Here is a 21,501-nt window from a genome sequence, read left to right as displayed (position 1 = left end):
AGAAATCAATAAATGTTATTCACCACATCAATAGACTTAAAAATAAGAACCATATGATCATCTCGATAGATGCGGAAAAAGCATTCGACAAAGTACAGCAGCACTTTATGTTCAAAACTCTAGAAAAACTAGGGATAACAGGAACATACCTCAATATTGTAAAAGCAATCTATGCTAAGCCTCAGGCTAGCATCATTCTGAATGGAGAAAAATTGAAGGCATTCCCTCTAAAATCTAGAACAAGACAGGGATGCCCTCTCTCACAACTTCTGTTCAACATAGTTCTCGAAACACTGGCCAGAGCAATTAGACGAAAGAAATTAAAGGCATAAAAATAGGAAAAGAAGAACTTAAATTATCACTATTTGCAGAAGACATGATTCTATACCTAGCAGACCCAAAAGGGTCTACAAAGAAACTATTAGAGCTAATAAATGAATTCAGCAAAGTGGCAGGATATAAAATCAACACACATAAATCAAAGGCATTCCTGTATATCAGCGACAAATCCTCTGAAATGGAAATGAGGACAACCACTCCATTCACAATATCCTCAAAAAAAATAAAATACTTGGGAATCAACCTAACAAAAGAGGTGAAAGACTTATATAATGAAAACTACAGAACCCTAAAGAGAGAAATAGAAGAAGATCTTAGAAGATGGAAAAATATACCCTGTTCATGGATAGGCAGAACTAACATCATCAAAATGGCGATATTACCAAAAGTTCTCTATAGGTTTAATGCAATGCCAATCAAAATCCCAACAGCATTTCTTGTAGAAATAGAGAAAGCAATCATGAATTTCATATGGAAAAATAAAAGACCCAGAATAGCAAAATAATGCTAAGCAGGAAGTGTGAATCAGGCGGTATAGTGATACCAGACTTCAAACTATACTACAGAGCAATAGTAACAAAACAGCATGGTACTTGTACCAAAACAGGCGGGTGGACCAATGGTACAGAATAGAGGACACAGAGACTAATCCACAAAACTACAACTATCTTATATTTGATAAAGGGGCTAAAAGCATGCAATGGAGGAAGGATAGCATCTTCAACAAATGGTGTTAGGAAAACTGGAAATCCATATGCAACAAAATGAAACTGAATCCCCTCCTCTCGCCATGCACAAAAGTTAACTCAAAATGGATCAAGGAGCTTGATATCAAATCAGAGACACGCCGTCTGATAGAAGAAAAAGTTGGCTACGATCCACATACTGTGGGGTCGGGCTCCAAATTCCTCAATAGGACACCCATAGCACAAAAGTTAACTAGAATCAACAAATGGGACTTACTTAAACTAAAAAGTTTTTTCTCAGCAAAAGAAACAATAAGAGAGGTAAACAGGGAGCCTACATCCTGGGAACAAATCTTTACTCCTCACACTTCAGATAGAGCCCTAATATCCAGAGTATACAAAGAACTCAAAAAATTAGACAATAAGATAACAAATAACCCAACCAACAAATGGGCCAAGGACCTGAACAGACACTTCTCAGAGTAGGACATACAATCAATCAACAAGTACATGAAAAAATGCTCACCATCTCTAGCTGTCAGAGAAATGCAAATCAAAACCACCCTAAGATACCATCTCACTCCAGTAAGATTGGCAGCCATTATGAAGTCAAACAACAAGTGCTGGCGAGGATGTGGGGAAAAGGGTACACTTGTACATGGCTGGTGGGACTGCAAATTGGTGCAGCCAATTTGGAAAGCAGTATGGAGATTTCTTGGAAAGATGGGAATGGAGCCACCATTTGACCCAGCTATTCCCCTTCTCGGTCTATTCCCTAAAGACCTAAAAAGAGCATGCTACAGGGACACTGCTACATCGATGTTCATAGCAGCACAATTCACAATAGCAAGACTGTGGAACCAACCTAGATGCCCTTCAATAGAGAATGGATAAACAAAATGTGGCATTTATACACAATGGAGTATTACTCTGCATTAAAAAATGACAAAATCATAGAATTTGCAGGGAAATGGATGGCATTAGAGCAGATTATGCTAAGTGAAGCTAGCCAATCCCTAAAAACCAAATGCCAAATGTCTTCTTTGATATAAGGAGAGTAACTAAGAACAGAGTAGGGTCGAAGAGCATGAGAAGAAGATTAACATTAAACAGGGATGAGAGGTGGGAGGGAAAGGGAGAGAGAAGGGAAATTGCATGGAAATGGAAGGAGACCCTCAGGGTTATACAAAAGTACATACAAGAGGAAGTGAGGGGAAAGGGAAAAATAATACAAGGGGGAGAAATGAATGACAGTAGAGGGGGTAGAGAGAGAAGAGGGGAGGGGAGGGGAGGGGGGATAGTAGAGGATAGGAAAGGCAGCAGAATACAACAGACACTAGTATGGCAATGTGTAAATCAATGGATGTGTAACTGATGTGATTCTGCAATCTGTATACGGGGTAAAAATGGGAGTTCATAACCCACTTGAATCAAAGTGTGAAATATGATATATCAAGAACTATGTAATGTTTTGAACAACCAACAATAAAAAATTAAAAAAAAAATCTCTGTGGTTGAAACTGAATAGTTATTGCTGCAAAACATAAACTCATTCTTACCATGCTGACACTTTTTACCTCTTGTTGGAATTGATGTTCTTCTTGTAGGTACAACTGTAAGGTAAGTCTGATCCTCTTTCAGTTGTGTTTATGGCCTCATGATGTCTTTATGTGCTCAAATTTACCAGCTTACAGTCTTGAGGCAGTGTTTTGCATGTGGAATGGTTTCTGCTTAAATGAATCAGAATATGGTGAGTCTTTAATAATAAGGTTAAGGTTGTTGAATGTCTGAGAAATGACAGTTAATTAAATGGACTTGACACAAGATCATTCTTCTTAAAAGCATCTGTTGTCTCCAGGAAAAGTAAAGGTGCATCAGTTCTCATTGTAATATTCCATAGAGATTTTATTGATTTAGAACTGTCATTTTTGTCTTCCTTAGTATTAGTTACTGTTTCATGTCATACATACCATGCTTATTTTAATATAATGCTCTTTTAGATCAAGAAATATACAGCTTAGTTAGTATTTGTTGAACAGACCATTGAGGTTTTATTTCTAGAAATAGTTCTGACTACCAGTGTGGTCTGTGCATATGAGCCATAAGATCACCCTAAGGGTTATTCTGTAGGTTCAATCAAGTGTTGTACAGCCAGAGGAAAACTAATGTTGAATGCTCTTTTTGTTTTATTTATCATTTGATTTCACTTAGAAATACTTTAGGATCTTGGCTTACTTTAGTACTGTTAATTCATTTGTAGTAATTATTTTTAGTATTTTTTATTTGTCGATGGACCTTTATTTTTATTTATTTATATGTGGTTCTGAGAATCAAACTCAGGGCCTCACACATGCTAGGCAAGTGCTCTACCACTGAGCTACAACACCAGCCCAGTAGTAATTATTAATTAATAAACTGGGACTTGACATCACTGCTCAGTATTAACCGATTTAGTTTTTCATATCCTGCTTTCAAATTGTGTATATCCAGGCTGTGGCTCAGTGGTAGCGTGCTTGCCTAACAGGTGTGAAGCACTGGGTTTGATTCTCAGCACCACACATAAATAAATGAATAAAATAAAGGTCCATAAACGACTAAAAATATTTTTAAAGATTGTGTGTATCCTATAAATGCCACAAGACATCTGCTTTATTTGTAAGGCATTTTTTTAAAGTGAAGTGTAAGTATAAGGTATAATTAGTTTCTGATAGTAATGTAAGAATAAAGGTCAAGACCAAAACCTCATTTAACCATGAATTAATGTCCAGCATTGTAGGAGGTATTGACAGTGTTTTGTGTGTGTGTTTTTTTTTTTTTTTTTTTGATTATTTTTTTTAGTTGTAGATGGACACAACATCTTTATTTACTTTTATGTGGCACTAAGAATTGAACCCAGTGTCTTACACGTGCGAGGCAACTGCTCTACCACTGAGCTACAGCCCCAGTCCAATAATGGTTAATTATTAATTCATATTATTTTGTGTGCCAGATGCTCTGTACTACATAAGTTTGTAGACTTTGTTGTAGTACTTACTAGGGCCATCATGTTTATAATATTTTATATATTTCAATAAGTATTAATATTGTTCATGTTTCCTTTATTCTCAGAACAACCTTGGAAAAAACAACCATTGTCTTTTAGGTAAACAGATTCAGCAAGATATTGAGTGTTTTGCTCAGACAAAAAAATCAGACCTTCTGATTCCTTGGTAGTGTCCTGTCTGGTACTGTACAGAGAAAGCAATAATCATGTATCATATTTCATGATAATGTAAGGAAAAAATAAAATTAGGAAAATAGAGTTTTTATATTATTACTACATTTTCCTTTATGAGATTCATACATTCAGTAGACACAAAGTACCTCTATGTGTAGGTACTATATTGGTTGCTAAAGAACAAAAACCATCTGAGCCTCAAGGCCATGAGGTCATCAAGATAATATTGGCTTGCTCAAGAGATGTGAACATTGTGATATAAGCCAAGTTTGCAGAAGGCATTGTTAAAAGGCTATATCTTTATCCTTTTAAGAGGGTAACTCTGTGACTGCTACTGTCTTTTGTTCTGCTGTGAAGATAGAGGTAATGCCTGCATCTATGGCAAGCAGCCCCGACCAAATCAACAGACTTGGATAAGCAAAAAGAAAGAGCCTTGGACTTGGTGACCCTCTTGAGCCTTTGTACCAAATTTTAGACTACCTCTTGTTATCTTGTATGGGGAAAATGTAATGCCCTATTTATTTTTGCCACCTATAAATCTGATTTTCAGTTCACTGTAGTCTGTCTTGCTTTATTTTCTTTTTGTACTTTTTATAATGGAAACTTAGTATACCCTAGTGTATACAATGAAATAATGAATCCATATCACCCAGCTATAATAATAATAATCAGCACTTAGCCAATCTAAAATGAAAGAAGTACATTGTTGCACTTTATCTCTTAGTAATCATAATTAAATTTAAGTAACTCTGAAGCAGAATTGTGTGAAAGTACTGAGGAAGCACAGGAAAGAGAGGGACTAAGTTGGTCTGTGATGGAGGCTATGAGGAAAGGCTACACAGAGGAGGTAATACCTGCAGAAGTTTTAAGGGCAAGTAAAGAATAGGAAAAAAAAAAAAGAGCATTCCTAGTAGAAGGACTAACATGGTAAAAGGCCCTTTAAAAGCATGGAATATCCCAGAAATGGAAAATAGATTACTATGTCTAGAATACAGTTTTTCAGGGACAAGTGTTTGTAGATGAGCATACAGAGGTGGCTTGATGCCAAATCATGAATGCACATGTATACAATACCAAGACAGTTGAAGCTAAAATATGGATACCAGGAAGTGAGGAGTGTGGATAATTTTGGGTTTTAGAAAGAAAAAACTAATGATAATGTAGCCTGTGATTTTGGAATATTGGGTGGAGAGGGAAAGATGATAAACTGTGCCAGTGGTACAAGTGGTAGAAGGACACTTGGTTATAACTTGGGAAAGGGAAATAAATTGTGATTATTCACAGACATACACAAAAGAGTCAGAAAATTTGAGTCACCAACGTGGCAGATCCTCATTTGAGTTTGAACTTAGCCTCTGCTTGAGATCTCATACTATAAACAAGTGTCTTTTTTATAATCTTCTTAATTTTCATGTTTTGTTTTCTTGATGTCATGTCATTATTTTGTGCTTTATATTAGTGACTTTGCTGTATAAGATTGCCTCCAAGTATTGTGCTGAAGTGCTATGTAATGTTCCTAAGTGCAAGAAGACTATGAAATATTTTATTGAGGAAATATGTATATTACATAAGTTTTGCTCAGTCCTGACATAGACTCTTGGCTGTGAGTTCAATGTTAATGCATCAGCAATATATTAAATATAATGCCTTTAATCAGAAATACTCATACAATAAGGTTACATGATCAGTTGATGATGATGTTGTGATCAGAGACTTAAAGGAATCTAGTCCTCTATTTCCCCTTTCCCAAAGGCAGTGGCTCCATCACTAATTCCTTGTTTGCGGCAATTTTTAAAATATCTTTATTTATTTACTTATTTGTTTTTATGTGGTGCTGAGGATCGAATCCAGGCTCTCACACCTGCAAAGCAAGTGCTCTACCACTTAGCTTCAGTCCCAGCCTCTTTGTGGCAATTTAATAGAACTTAACTACCACAAATAAAGAGAATTGACTGTATATAAAACCTACTACTTTTTAAAATCAATAATCCTTATATTTGTAAATTGTAAGCATTAGTTCTAATTATATTGAGATCATGATCACAAGAAATATATAACTCAGTAGAAAATCAGTGCATACAAGATGAAAACAATTGCTATTTTAGATCAGACAGATGATTCCATATTCCCTAAGTTGGAGGGTTTTTCATAAATAGAGTACTGAAGAAATATAGGTGACATTGACTGATGGCATCTAAATGATCATCTACAACACACTCGAGCATAACATGGTTGTCAGCTTATACTGGTGGACTGCCAGTTTCTTTATGCTTGATGGTTATTCTCTTTAGCAAGCTTGCAATATTATCAGGCCCTCTTCTCTTAGAGAAAATTTTTATAATGGTATTATTTATGTGTGAGGAGATTTCATAATTGAAGACTAGCATGTATGCATTCATATCTGTCAATTTGCTTGAATCCAGCAGCTTAAAAGCATTTTTAATCTCTTATTCACAAATATTGGTTCATATCATTTGAAGTGTTTTAAAATGACAGGTATTGTGTGAGAATGAGAATTACCCATACCTTCTGACATATCATCTATGTTATGATGAAAATTAATATTCAACTTACTCACGTTTTACTTTCTTCAAACCTGAAAGCAAAGATTTGGCATTTACAGAGTAGAGGACAAGAAGACACAAAACCTCATGCAATGACTTTTCTACTCCAAAGTGATTCTGTGCTTGTTAGGATTGTTTGTTTTCCAATACCTTTTTTTCTTGGTATAGAAGATGTACTGTGGGTATTATATAACTATACAGTTAAATGTTTAAAATAAAAATGATACAAGTCTACATTTAGAGGTACTTCAATTTCAAGTGGCTGATTTATTTATCTGGCATATCCTTCTGACTTGGTCCTCTTTGATTCTGTGACCTTCTAATTAAGGTATTATTTATGGTGTATGCTTTCTGCTTTTACAGCAAGCTTCAGATTTTATGCCATTAAAAGTGGTTATAACAGCATTTGTTTCCTCTCTTTCTTCTTAGTAAAAAACAGCCTCAATCTTCACTCTTCATATGGAAGTAAACCATAGATCTATTATTATTCTGTACAGTGGCTAGTTTATTTAAGTTTAAGGACTGATACTCTTTAATTATACTGCATTCAGATAGCAAAATATTTGCAGTTGAAGTTCTTTGTAAATTGAACATTAAGTGCTCTCTCTCTTCATTTATATATATTTTCTTTCTCTCTCTCTCTCTCTCTCCCCCCCCCACTGAGCTACATACCCCGTCTTTGCTTACTATATTTTTATTTTTCCCTGCTGATTTGGAGCACCCTAATTTTGTAATGTTAATGATTGTTTTGTAAGATTGACCAACCCTTGACCTACCTGAATCTGTTTCCAATGTAAAGTTCTCTAGAAAGTGCAAATTAAGTAGAACACCTTCTTGAGCCTATAAGAATGCAGAAGATTGACTAAAAGATGAAAATATGTCTCTAAATTAATATATTTCAAATGGAGGTGTATGCAGGGTATTCTCTAATTGGTAATTGTACTATAAAGTTTCAGAGAAAATTCTTTGAAGGTCTATGGTGAATTATTGGTTGTGGTTCTAAGTCTCTTTATAGGTGATAGCAACATATTTTAGTTTGTATTTGCTGTTTACTATCCCTCCAAGCCTTGCCATATATGTCTCCTTAGTTTCCTCTGAATGTGTTCATTTCCATTTCTGTTTAATTCTATTTCCTCTCTTTAACAATCTGAATAATTACCCCTTGGGTACCCCAGACCAAGACTTTTTCTCCAGTGAAACGTACTGAACACCCTTTAGTTTCCCTTCTCACTGGCTTTATATGTATCAATCATATGCTGATTTGTCATAGTTTATTTAGTTTCATATTTATTCAGATTAACAAATGTCTCCTGAGTGTTTGTTGCAATGATGTGTGAACTTAGTGAGGTAGAGAACATACTTTGGTCAGGATTTCCAGAGGAAGTGATCCTGGACCTGAAGCTTAAAGAGCAACTAAGAGTTTCCCATGTGTGGAAGGAGTATAAGGATATATTAGCAAAGGGAACAGCTTGAGAATATAGAAGACTGACAGTTCAAAATGACTGTGGTATGATGAAGTGGGAGATAGAAAATGAAACTGAGGAGAGAGTTACAAACTCATTCTTGGACATTTATTCTATAAATGAACTTGGACTTTATTCTGTAAGTGATAGGTTGCCTTTGAAGGTTTTGACATATGAGGGTTTGACACTTGATACAGCAGAATTTTCATGTTTAAGCCAGTCATTCTGAAAGCAGTATAGTAAATAAATTTGAGGTAGGATAAGAGTAGTGAAGGTGTGTTAGTCAGCTTAGTCAGCTTTCATCACTGTGACAAAATACCTGAGAAAATAAACTTAAAGGAATAAAGATTTATTTTGGCTCACAATTTCAGAGGTTCACTTGTAGATTGGCTGGCTCCATTGCTGTGGATCTGGGTGAGGCAGAGCATCATGGTAAGAGAGGGCATGTTATAGCAGAACTGCTTACCTCATGGCCACTGGGAAGCAAAAAGAGAGGAAGAGACTGGTGAGAAAATATTCCTTTCAAAGGGGAATCCGTAAATCCTTCAAGTGGGCCCTGCCTCCTACACTTTCCACCACCTCCCAATAATTATGAATCCTTCAATGAAGTAATCCACTGATGAGGTTAGAGCCCTCATGATCTACTCACCTTCCCTAGGCCCCACCTCTGAACGCTAGTGCATTGGGGAACATGCCTTCAATACAGAGCCTCTGGTGGACATTCTAGATCCAAACTATAACAGATGAGAAGATGAGTTAAATTGCTGGTTTGGTTGTATTGAGAGATAATAACCAGGTTTGGATACTCTATTTAATAGAGATGGAGTTGAGGAAGTAGACTGGGAAAGTGTTAAAATAGAAGGCAATACATATTGAAGATGATTGGCAAAATGTGAGATGATTGTCAAAGTTTGGACTTGCGTGGGCAAGTGGCTGCAGTGCTGCTAGTTAAGAGTAATAAATGTGAGCAGCTCAGTTATTGCCTATGGTTTCTTCAAATAGAAACATCTGCCAAACAAGTGGATATAGGGTCTAAGGCTCATATGAAGGGTCAGGATTGGGGTTATGCATTTGAGGGTTCTTCCAGTACTGATGGGAGCACAGACTATGTGGGTGGAATATGAAGTAGGCAAAACACTGAACCCTAAAAAGAAAAGGAAAAAGAGGAACCTAAGAAGGAACTGAGAAGAAAAAGCTCCACGTCTTTAACTAATTACTTGTCAAAGGAGAACCAACTTTATCCTTTTTATATGATTAATAATATCTTGATAATATGATTGAATAATTTTAAGAAATAGATATGCAATAAGTGCCTAAGTTGGGCATTTATTTTGTTTAGCCAGAAAACATTTCATTTAGAGATTTTATTTCAATTTCCTTAATTCCATAACTCGATTAGAATTATTTTTTATTCATATAATTTCTTGAGCACTTACTATGCACTAGGCAGTATGTTAAATACTTTATTAATGCTATCTCATTTTATTCTTAAAATAATCCTGCATGTATAGGTTTTATTGTTTTCATTTGTATTTGAAGAACTTGAGGATAAGAAAGATTAAGTGACTTGATCAACTTTTCCCCACATCTGTGTAATCCCAAAATTCATTCTCTTAACCACTGATGACCCATTTGTTTAGACAGTGCAAAAATAAAAAAAATCCAAACCAAAATGAAACATTTTAAAGTCTAATATTCTGGTTCTATTGTGAAAATTACTCTGACTCCAAAGCACTGAATTATACTGAATTCTATATGGTCAGTCTCTTGTGGATTAAAGGGTATTTAGATACATCTCTGTTCTTGCATACAGTGAGACCTTACTAATTGTTTTCATCTTTCTGGATCACTCTTTCTTTATTTTTGTATCAGCAGTTTGTAATACATGATTCCTAAGTTGCTTGTCTCTAAAATCCTTTTAAGTTCATACATTTAAAAAAAACTAAACAACACAGGTTACTAACAGGTTTTAGAGATCCACAGGGTACATGACTAGGTTTCATGACTCCATTAATATTAAATGAAAACCATGATGCATGTACTGCATTTTTCTGGGGATGCAATTCAGTTTTTTTTTTTGATTCCTGTAGTTTGATATAATTCACCACTCACTCTCCATCTAAAATGTTGAGAAATATGGGTCCATAAATTAATAAATACTAATTTATTACGGCACTTCATGCAATCCCTGGATAGTTAAGTCATCTTTAACAGAGGTATTGTTGTATTGTTATTCTTTTTTAAAAAAAACTTTTTTAGTGGTAGATGGACACAATGCCTTTATTATATTATTATTATTATTATTATTATTATTATTATTATTATTAGGTGCTGAGGTTTGAACCTAGTGCCTCATGCATGCTAGGCAAGTGCTGTACCACTGAGCTACAACCCCAGCTCAATTTTGTTATTCTTTAAAAGTATATGTTTGTGGCACTGTAGATTAACCCAGGACCTGGCACATGGTGGGCAAGCACAGTACCACTGAACTGCATTTATAGCACTGAAAGCAATTTTTTGAAGTAAAGAACAAATTTATTTGTTATTAAAGGAAATGGTTACTTTTTGGCTACTTAAACCTATAGTGTTTTCTGTTAACCAACCAAAACACGTATTGGTTATTTTATTGATTAAAAACAAAATCTATTAAATAGAATGAAAGTCTGATTCTATCTTATGATGAATTAAAAATGCTCAGCTTTAAGAGTGATTCAGTGTCCTTCACTATATATATTCCCCACTTTGCATCTTTCTACAGGAAAAGAATATTTGAGGTTCATTCATAAAGAAAGAAAAGAAAGCAAGGACATAATGCGTAGAATTGGAGCCAGTTAAACTAGGTTTGTATATTTTCTTTCCATAATAACATTGTTTATTTTACACTTGAATCCCTTTCTATCAATTGCTTGAATTATACTAGTAGCAAATCTTCTCATTTTGAACCTTGCCATAGTAGTATGGAAGATAAAGAATACATGCCGTTTCGAAGTATTTGCACTGCAACTGTGAATTTGAAAGACAGAATGATGAAAAATCTAAATAATATTCTCATTTTAAGATGAGAAGCTTTAAGTTCAAAAGCTTGAAGACAAGAGACTGGAGTTGTGGTTCAGTGGTAGAATGCTTCCCTAGCACATGTGAGGCACTGGGTTTGATCCTTAGCACTATATAAAAAGATAATTATATAAAATGAAGGTTTTGTGTCCATCTACAACTAAATAAAATAAAATAAAAAGCTTGTAAACAGTCCAACTGGGATTCAGTCTCAGATACGTTGAGTCAAAACCACATTTATTTTCTAGTTATATATCAAAGTCCTTTGTTTTATTTAGGTTTAGTTTGTTTTACAACTACTGATTACTTATATGTATTTCCCTTAAGGAAACTTTCTAAGAAACTAAAAAGAGGGAAAAGCATTCCCTATTCTCCTAAAGTTTAGAAGAAGAGAAAGGAACTAACATTTATAAGCACTTATTATGTGCCAGACACTATCGTTAAAGCCTTAACTGAGGTAACTCCATTTAATTCACAATAGCCAGGTGATGTACTTGTTGCTATCCTTCATCTTTAAAATAGAGAAGTGAGTGAATTGCCCAAGATCACATAGCTTGTTAGTAACAAAAGGAGAATTAAAAGTCCTTTTTGAGAAAGATTTTATAGGGTTTCCATCATGCCTATTAACTTAAAATTTCATATCACACAAACCAAACAAATAGCGGAACTGTTCAGTCTGAGCATGCTTGGCTGTTAATGTCATTTGTAAACATTCTAGCTTTGTGTGTGTGTGTGTGTGTGTGTGTGTGTGTGGTGCTGGGGATTGATCATTTGTAAACATTCTTAATTTGACAATTAGTAGTTGAATCACCTCACCAAAATAGTTACATACTTTTTCTTAATAAGCTTTCCAATGTAACCAGTCGTTAAAGCTACATGATCCTATGAAGAGAGATTTAAAATTCACAAAATAGTGTGACAGACATAGCAACAGATGAGAGAAAGGACTTTGAGGTGTGGGAATCAGATCTAAATCCTTTTGTCTCCCTGCTTCCTCACTGATCTGTGTGCCCTATAGGTCTCTTACCTTGCATTCGTACACATTTTGTAACTGAGGAGGTTAATTGTTCCTTTAATCTCTTAACAATTATTAATCTATCGTATTTTAATTTTTTTCTTTTTTCCATTTTTTTGTTGGTGTACTATGATTGTACATATTAGTGGGATTCATTGTTACATACTCAAAAAGTACACACCTATCATTTTATATACTTCAAATATAAATCTCAAATAATTTTTAGAGATATATCTATAGAGATGTCTTAATTGAACACTTCTGTATGAGGGAAGTGAGATCATCATGTTTGTATAGTACTTTAAACATTTCAAAGGTTTCTCACATTTATTAATCTTTTACAAAGCCTCACCACTCTCTGGTGGGTTAAATATTATCATTTTCATTGTCCAAATGACCAAATTGAATTGGCTCAGGGTCCCATTGCAGGACCTAATTGAGTGAATCTGTAACCCTCAAACTAAAGTTTACCAAGTTTTCTTGTTTTAAAGGACTAATCACACCTTTGTGATGTAGTTCTATTGTGTGAGAAAATGAGAGTACAGTGCTTCATAAAAGAAATCTAAGTAGGAGAAATAAACGTTTTCTTCTGTGAAAGTTGTAATGACTACACCAGAAGAAATAGCAGAAACAAACATGTAAGGAAAGGGTAGAAACTTAGGTCTATGTGTTAATTTAATGTTTGTTTTCATTTATTCCTGGATTACGAATAAGCATAATTGACTTCTTTTTAATAACTTTATTTTATTTATTTATTTTTGTGTGGTGTTGAGGATCAAACCAGTCCCTCATAAGTGCCAGGCAAGTGAGCCCACCACCCCAGCCCATAATTGACTTTTTTCTTTTTCTTTTTTTTTTTTTTTGCGGGGCAGGGTACAGGGGTTGAACTTAGGGGCACTTGACCACCAAGCCATAACCCCAGCCCTGTTTTGTATTTTGTTTAGAGACAGGGTCTCAATGAGTTGCTTAGTGCCTCACTTTTGCAGAGGCTGGCTTTAAATTCACAATCCTCCTGCCTCAGCCTCCTGAGCCGCTGGAATTACAGGCATATACCATGGCTCCTGGCCCATAATTGACTTTTAATATCCTTGTATTAATCAGTAGTGTACTATTTGGGTTGCTTTAGCCTTAGCAAAATATTCAAGGAGATCATACTTTATAATGAGATATTTTTAAATTATAGTTGAGCTAAGGAGAACTTAAAACAGTTAATTCAAAAGGAAGCCAAAAAAACAAACAAGTAAATAAATAAGTATGAGAAATTAAACTTCACACAAAATTATATGTTTCATTGCCTTTATTGATATGAATTTTCCTTATATTTCTACTCCAATTGTGGAGATATTACTTAGAAACAGTATTTGTCTCCATGCCCTTGATCTTACTGGGCAGAACAAGTTACTTAAACTTGCTTACTTTCTGTAAATAATATTTTTTTTTTCAATTAGAAAGAAAATTATCTTAAAATTGGTATGTGGACATAAGCAGTTTTTCTTTTACAGTTTTGATACCCAGGTTTTCTTTTCTTTAAAAAGAATTGATTTTCTAGATTATGTGGTATTATGGTGCATTCTCTGCAAATACAAAAAATTGATCATTGAAAGAATCTCTACTTTTATTCTGTATTAAGTTTTTTTAAGATGATAAGCTAAAAATATTCTATAGCACTAAAAAATGAAAGGAGGCTTTCCAAAAATGGTTCTAATCAAATAAGGAAAACAGGATAGAGTTGTAGAAAAAAATTTGAAAGCAACATTATAAGATTTGACTTAAAATAGAGAAGAAAAATGTATTATGTCCTTCCAAAATACATTTTTCTTTTTTTTTTAATTTTTATTATTGGTTGTTCAAAACATTACATAGTTCTTGACATATCATATTTCATACATTTGATTCAATGGGTTATGAACTCCCATTTTTACCTTGTATACAGATTGCAGAATCAAGTACATTTTTCTTAAGAATCATTTTTGAGATTCTTTTGCCCAACTTTCCACATGCTCTGTCCTACAGAGCTCAGTCTCCCTTCCTACTCCCATTCTCATGCCATCACAGATCCTTAGAATTCAGGAAAATTATGTTTGATGCAGACTTGTATAGAGCTGTTATAAGTTCTCAGCTTTTCATTTGACCTCAAAACATGTACAAGGGTTTTACTTTTCAGCCATTGCTTTATGGTACTTTAAAGTAAAAAATGAAAAGGCCACTACACAGCAGTTAGTTTTTAGTTTTTGTTTTGTAACAGTTTAAACAGTTCATTATATTAAATCTGTTGTAAATATGATTATGTTTTGCTTCCCCAGATTCTGTAGCCAGTTTTAAGAACTACTGTTAGCTTCTCAGTGGCCAGCTGTGATTTAGTGATCTTAATAAAGTTGTAACTTTTAGCAGAGGGCTTAGAGCTTTTAAAGATGACTGGACTTTTTTTTGTAATTTGTGTTTTTCTTGTTTGGCTTGGGTATTAAAGAATTCTTCATTAGAGTCAGCTGCAAGCTTGCCAGGTTTGTAGGCTGATGTCTCATTAATATTAAAACATTCCCTTGGTACATGTGTGCCATGTGCGTACCCTGTGATTCAGAAGGCATGATTTTAACACATAAAGTCTTTTAATTTCTTTAACTATTCATTTCTATAAAGAAATTGCTGAAATATTTAACTTTTGTTTTCATCTTATTGGCAAACCTGCTAGCATTAAACAGGGCTTTACCTGGAGATTGACTGATTTAGTATTGTCATGGGTTTATTTCTCTGTATGTAGTATGGTTTCTGTGCTAGCGTACCTTCTAAAAGTGATTTCAATGCCTAGTAAGATGTATGGACGTTTGAGGAGCTATCAGATCCTTTTTGATGTTAGGTTCAATCTCAGGTTGGGAATAAAGGAAATATGGAATGTTGACTTCTGTGTATATAGGTGTGTGCATGTTTTTGTATGATCTAAACATCCAGGAAATGAAATGAACTTATTTGATTTACAGCTTCCTTCCAGAAAAGGTTAAAGTTTAACATGGAGATGGAGTTATAGGGAAATCTTGATTAGTTTTCCTCTTTCAAATGTAGCACTACTTAACAATGAAATGATTTAATGTTGCTCAGGACTGCATTCTGTATCTTGGTATTATATTTGAAAGAATAAAATAAGTTGATTCATATTTTCAAAAATAGAAATGTGACATTAAAGGAAAATTATAGGATCTGTGGCTTACATTTTTAAGATAAGTACATTAGTATTTGACCCATTTATTAAATCTGTCAAAGAAAATAGTGTCAAACAAGTATAAATTTTCAAAATATTAATTAAATATTTTGTTAGCACATGTATACATATATGTGTGTGCATGTCACCTTTATTTTTCTTATTTTTTGAGGTGAGAAGACTGGATAAATTTTGCAAGTATTCAAAAATTATCCTGCTGGATGACATTGGGAATATTATTGAAATAATTATTTGCTTCAATCCTTAAATCTATCTCCAAAAAATAAAAACAAACAATAACAAAATACAAAGGCAATTAATCTCTTTTTTTTTTTGAAAATGTAATGAATTTGCCCTTAAAATTGTGTGAACAGTCTTACTAGCATTGCTTGTTTTTACATATAACCAGAACATTTTCATGTAAGATTTGATAGTTCAAAATGTTGTTAGTCTGCAAATCTTCTGTAGGAATAGTGAAAGATTGCAAAAGAATTATGGACTTTAGATTGTCTGATTTGATTGTATTGAGTGAATTTAGTAAAAATTACTTATTTTCTCATCTCCAGTAATGTAAATATCTCATGTCTTATAAAATTAATAATCACCTGCATCATTTTGCTAGCAGGAATGCTGTTTCACAGACTTTTTTTTAAAATAGCAAACTATAGAGAAAATCTGATATTATAAAGGGAGTAGAAAAAACCATACACTGTCTACAGTGTGAGCTTTGATTATTTCAAAGAGGAGAGACTGCTTTCCAAATATCATCTATTCAAAGTTAGTAAGGTCAGCTGTTCAGAGCCCTTAAAGAAATGACATAAAACCAGTGACAGAGAATATTGGAAGTCAGTCTTACTGCCTGCAGCCAAGTTTATAAAACCCACTTGAGTGCATAGAAATGTATTGTTTATTTTTGAGATAAAAATTCAACAGACATGTGGAAGATAAATAGATTTTAGAATAAGAAGAGCCTTCAGAAATCATTTGATAATCCCCTTTCATTTCACAAAGAGAAATCAGGGGTGAAAAGTTAATTTACTGGGCTGAGGATGTGGCTCAAACGGTAGCGCGCTCGCCTGGCATGCGTGCGGCCCAGGTTCCATCCTCAGCACCACATACAAACAAAGATGTTGTGTCTGCCGAGAACTAAAAAATAAATAAATATTAAAATTCTCTCTCTCTTTAAAAAAAAAGTTAATTTACTTATTTGGCATCATATAGACAGTGACAACAGTAAGACTAAAAATTCTTCACTTTTATTTTAAATAATTAATTGAAATTAAAACTTAAAGAATTGTGATGAAAATTATTTTTATTATTGCTATTAATATTTTAAATTTACATATAGTAAAGTTGACTCTTTAAAAATAAGTTTGTTAGCCAAGTTTGGTGACCATGCCTGTAATCCCAGTGACTCAAGCGGCTGAGGGAGGAAGATTGCAAGTTGAAGGGCAGACTCAGCAACTTACTGAAGACCCTGTCTCAGATAAAAAATAAAAAGGGCTGGGGATATGGCTTACCTCTAGGTTCAATCTCCAGTACCAAAGTAATACAGTACCAAAGAAGAAGAAGAAGAAGAAGTAGTAGTAGTAGTAGGAAGAAGAAGAAGAAGTAGTAGTAGTAGTAGTAGGAGTAATAGTAGTTGTAGTAGTAGTAATAATAATAATAATAATAAGAGGAAGAAGAAGAAGAAGTAGTAGTAGTAGTAGTAGTAGTAGTAGTAGTAGTAGTAGTAGTAGTTCTGTGAACTAATGCATGCACAGATTCATGTAACTACCACCCCAAACAAGAGACAAATAGTCCCATTGCCCCAGAAAACTCCTTCAGGCTTTTCCTTTTTTGGTTAAAAACCTCTTCCTAAACCTCACCCCTAGATAACTACTGATCTGTATGCCATCACTAAGATTTTACCTACTCCAGAATATTGCATAAGTGGAAGTATTTAGTATGTACTCTTTTGAGTATAGAGTGTAACTTCTCTCAAGTGAACATTTTTGAGATTCATCCAGGTTTTGTGTAGCATTGATACATTATTTTAATTGGTGAGTAGCATTTCATTGTATCACAATTTTATTATTTACTGGTTAATGAACATTTGGTTGTTGCTAGTTTGTTTTAAAGATTTTTTTTTTTTTAAAGAGCACAGCAAAATTAAGAGAAAGGTACAGAGATATCCCTGTCCTTACAAGTATATAGCTTCCCCCATTATTAACATCCCCCACCAGAGTGGTATATTTGTTATAATTGATAAAGCTACATCGAGACATTACAATCTCCCAAAGTCCATAGTTTACATTAGGATTTAGTCCTGGTGGGTTTGGACAAATGCATAATGGTATGTATGTATCATTAGAGTATCATGTAGAATATGTTCACTGTCCTAAAAATCCTGTGTTCTTCCTATTCTTTCCTTCTCTCTTCAATTTCTGGTAATCCGCTAGTCTTTTTTTACTGTTTCCATATTTTTGCCTTCTCCGGAATGTCATACAGTTGGAATCATAATATGTAGTCTATTTAGTTTGACTTCTTGTTTGCAGATTTTAGCTATTATGGATAAAAACATTAAAATTCTTTTTAGAGAAAATGAAAAAACTTACAGATAGCATAGAGACCTGATAGAATGTTCCTAAAGAATTCACAAAGTTAAGTTACTTCTTAAACTTTTTATTTTAAGATAATTATAAATTCACGGGAAGAAGCAAGCATACTTCAATGAAATCCATTCACTCAATTTCTTTTATTGTTTTCAGTTTATGTAGCTATAGAACAATATCAAAACCAGGAAACTGATATTGATGTAAAGAGAGTATATAGTTCTTTGGTATTTTATTATATTAGATCCATGTAACCAATCCTGTAATTATGTTACAGAATTATTCTGCACTGTAATATTATCTCATATGCTGCTGGGAATTAAAACCAAGGATGCTCTACTACTGAGTTATATCCCTAGACCTTTTTGTCTTTTATTTTGAGACAGGGTCTCACAAAGTTCCTGAGGCTAGCTTCAAACTTATGATCCTCTTGCCTTAGCCTCCCAAGTAACTGGTATTACAGGCCTGTGACATCTCACTGGCAAGCTACCTCTCTTTTTATAGTAATGCCCCCTCTCCAACCCTATCCACAGAGATACTTTCCAGGACCCCTAGTGGATGCCTAAAACTGAGGAAAGTACTAAACTTGAGTAATATCATATTTTGTTCTTATTGTAGATTGTAGCAACCTCAGTAAATGACTTTTTCCCCCTTTTCTTTATGAAACTGAGACTTATTCCCTTTTCACTTGAGGAAAGCAGTTTGCAGCTACTCTGTGGTATATATCTGGATTGCTAGCATCACTACTATTTCCTGTCTCTTCTTTATCCTGTTTGTTGGTGATTTCTATCTTCCCTTATTCAGTCTAGCTAGAAATTTATCAGTTTTAGTAATGTTTTTTCAAAAACCAGTTCTTGCTTTCATTGATTTTTCTCTGTTTTTCAGTGTCTATTTTATTGATTTCTCTTCTTTGTTATTTTGTTACTTTCTCTTGTTTTGGCTTAATTTACTTCCCTCTCCCAGCTTTGTATGCTAGAAGCTTAGATAATTGCTTTTAGGCCCTTTATTCCCTAATAAAAACAGAAAACTCTAAATGTTCTCAAAGCACCTTTTTAACATCATCTTACAAATTTGGTATGTTGCTTTTTAAAATATTCTTTGTACATTATTTTAGAAGTATATTGCTTGATTTCTTAATCGGGAACTTTTCAATATCTAATTCCATTGTGAAAGAAGAATCACTGTATATAGTTCCAATTCTTTTAATTTGTAAAGACTCATTCCTGATTCAGTAGATTGTTTGTCTTGAACAATGTTTCATGGGCATTGAAAAAATTTATACTTTGCCACTGTGGATTGGAGTGCTCTATAAATCTCAATTCAACAGATCAGATCTTATTTATCTGCACTTTTGGTATATCTGTTCTTTCAATTACTGAGAGAAGAATGTCAATATCTCCAACTGTAATTGTGTCTGTTTCTCCCATCATTTCTATCAGTTTTTGCTTCATGTTTTTTGTACATATGATGTTGTATCCATACATATTTAGAATTGTTCCATCTGCAGAATGAATTAATCTCCTGGTCATTACCACATGTCTTTTATTCTGTCTGATAATATTCTTTGCTTTGTATTCTACCTTACCTAATATAAATGCAGCTTTTCCAACTTTCTTAATATTTTAGTTTGATATCCTCTATTAACCTATTTCCTTATTTTTAGTGTACAATTCTTATATTTGGGTGCAGCATGTATTTGAGTCTTGCTTACTTATATGTCATATTCATATATATATATATATATATATGTACATATAGTTTATATATATATATGTGTGTGTGTGTGTGTGTGTATAAATAAAACTTTTTTTCTCTTGCAGTAAGAATATAAGTTAAGTAATGAGAGGCAAGAAAGAAAGGACAATCATCTTGGAAAGATCACAAGCACTTTGAAATTTTGAAGGAATGTAATACTAGCTGCTAAAATCACCAGAATGGATGAAGTTCTTCAAATTTAAATGGTAACCATAATTCTTCTATTATGTTATGTTTCTACTAAGAACTTTAGATGGCTTGAAAAGATTTCTTTTTAAGTTTAAATGTTTGTCTTACAAATGCCAAACAGTGGATAAAGCTGACTGTTTTATAACTTAATATTATCAGGCTTTATTTTGGTCCTTAATGTTTGTTCAAAAGATTTGTTTTTCTCCCAGTTTCACTTAAACTTACCTGGGAATTAATATAGCATATATTAGTACATTTGTAAGTGCATTTTTCACCAAATGTTTTTCCTTTTGTAGAAATAAACTAAACAATATAAGTAGTAGTTATTTTTACATATTTAAAAAAAGTTATTTGATCTTTTCTGAGTTTATTTCATGTTGTTTTTAGTTTCCCTATGTTGGCACATGGTTTCATTTTCTCCTTTCATATCTGACATCTTATTTTTATTTCATCTTTATTTTCTCCTTTCTACCTTAAAAAAGAAAAAAAAAATAGGCCTGTTGGAATTGAATTACAAAAGGCATAAGGATCAAGAATAGGAAAAGGAGAGAGAAATTTGAAAAGATTATAAAATTTTTCTTCTAATAAATTGCATGGACTGTTAGATTTCAAGTACAGTGAAAAGCAATTATTTACAAATTTACAAAATCCCAAAAAAGAACTATGTGATTTTCCTACCTGTAATAATTCAGAAGTCATATAACAGATCCATGAGGTACATAGAATACTTCTATATTTACATATTATTTTTCTGGCCCCATTTAAGCTGAGTGTCTCCAGAATCCCAAATCCTTGCCTTTGAAGAGGGAATGGCACGGTGGCGCGCACTTTATAATCCCAGTGGCTTGGGAGCCTGAGATAGGAAGATCGCTAGTTCAAAGTCAACCTCAGCAATAGCAAAGCGCTGAGCAACTCAGTGAAATTTTGTCTCTGAATAAAATACACAAATAGGGCTGGAGATGTGACTCAGTAGTTGAGTGCCCCTGAATTCAATCCCTGGAACCAGGAAAAAAAAATTTAAAAGAGGGTATGGAATGAGATTTTAATTGTGTAATTCACAGAATTTCTAACTTGCACAACTAGAAACTTATATTTTCAATTGCAGACGCTATCATGGCCAATGTGAAGAAGTTAAAATTTAAAGGATGACATTTTAGCTAGGTAACACTAAGGTTGAGTCAAACACCTAATTTTATTTAAGTTCATTTCATTAGCTGTAATCTATGGCCCTTGTGAATCTGAGCATGTTTTTGCAAGCAAAAAGACCACTCTGAACAATTTGATATCTCTCTGGAAGCTTAAACTCATAAAGTTTTATAGAGCTTTTAAAGCATTCTTTACAATACCTTAATGTAGGAAAACTGTACTTATGCAGGGAAGCCTATGTGTAGTTTTCTCAAACAAAGCTGAATTTAAAATAATGGTAATTAAT

General features: G+C 33.6%; 1 protein-coding gene across 12 annotated transcripts in view; it reads left to right on the top strand.

Annotated features, from left to right (window-relative positions):
• Peak1 (pseudopodium enriched atypical kinase 1) overlaps positions 1-21,501 on the top strand; it is a 273,181-nt gene that overhangs the window by 102,728 nt on the left and 148,952 nt on the right. For 7 of the 12 annotated variants that reach the window (XM_046427921.2, XM_046427916.2, XM_046427915.2 and 4 more), the window contains 2 exons: positions 11,028-11,109; positions 19,946-20,086. The gene's annotated coding sequence lies outside the window, so the exon portion shown is untranslated. The remainder of the gene's footprint in view (positions 1-11,027; positions 11,110-19,945; positions 20,087-21,501) is intronic. The other 5 variants (XM_046427924.2, XM_046427922.2, XM_046427917.2 and 2 more) reach the window with 1 other exon arrangement.

The sequence above is a fragment of the Marmota monax genome, unplaced genomic scaffold (genome assembly GCF_021218885.2).
Source record: "Marmota monax isolate L192 unplaced genomic scaffold, Marmota_monax_Labrador192_F-V1.1 WCK01_AAM20220418_F8-fsc00111, whole genome shotgun sequence".
Lineage (NCBI taxonomy): Eukaryota > Metazoa > Chordata > Mammalia > Rodentia > Sciuridae > Marmota > Marmota monax.
Note: the sequence above shows the minus strand (reverse complement) of the source record. Positions and strands in the feature narration are given on the sequence as shown.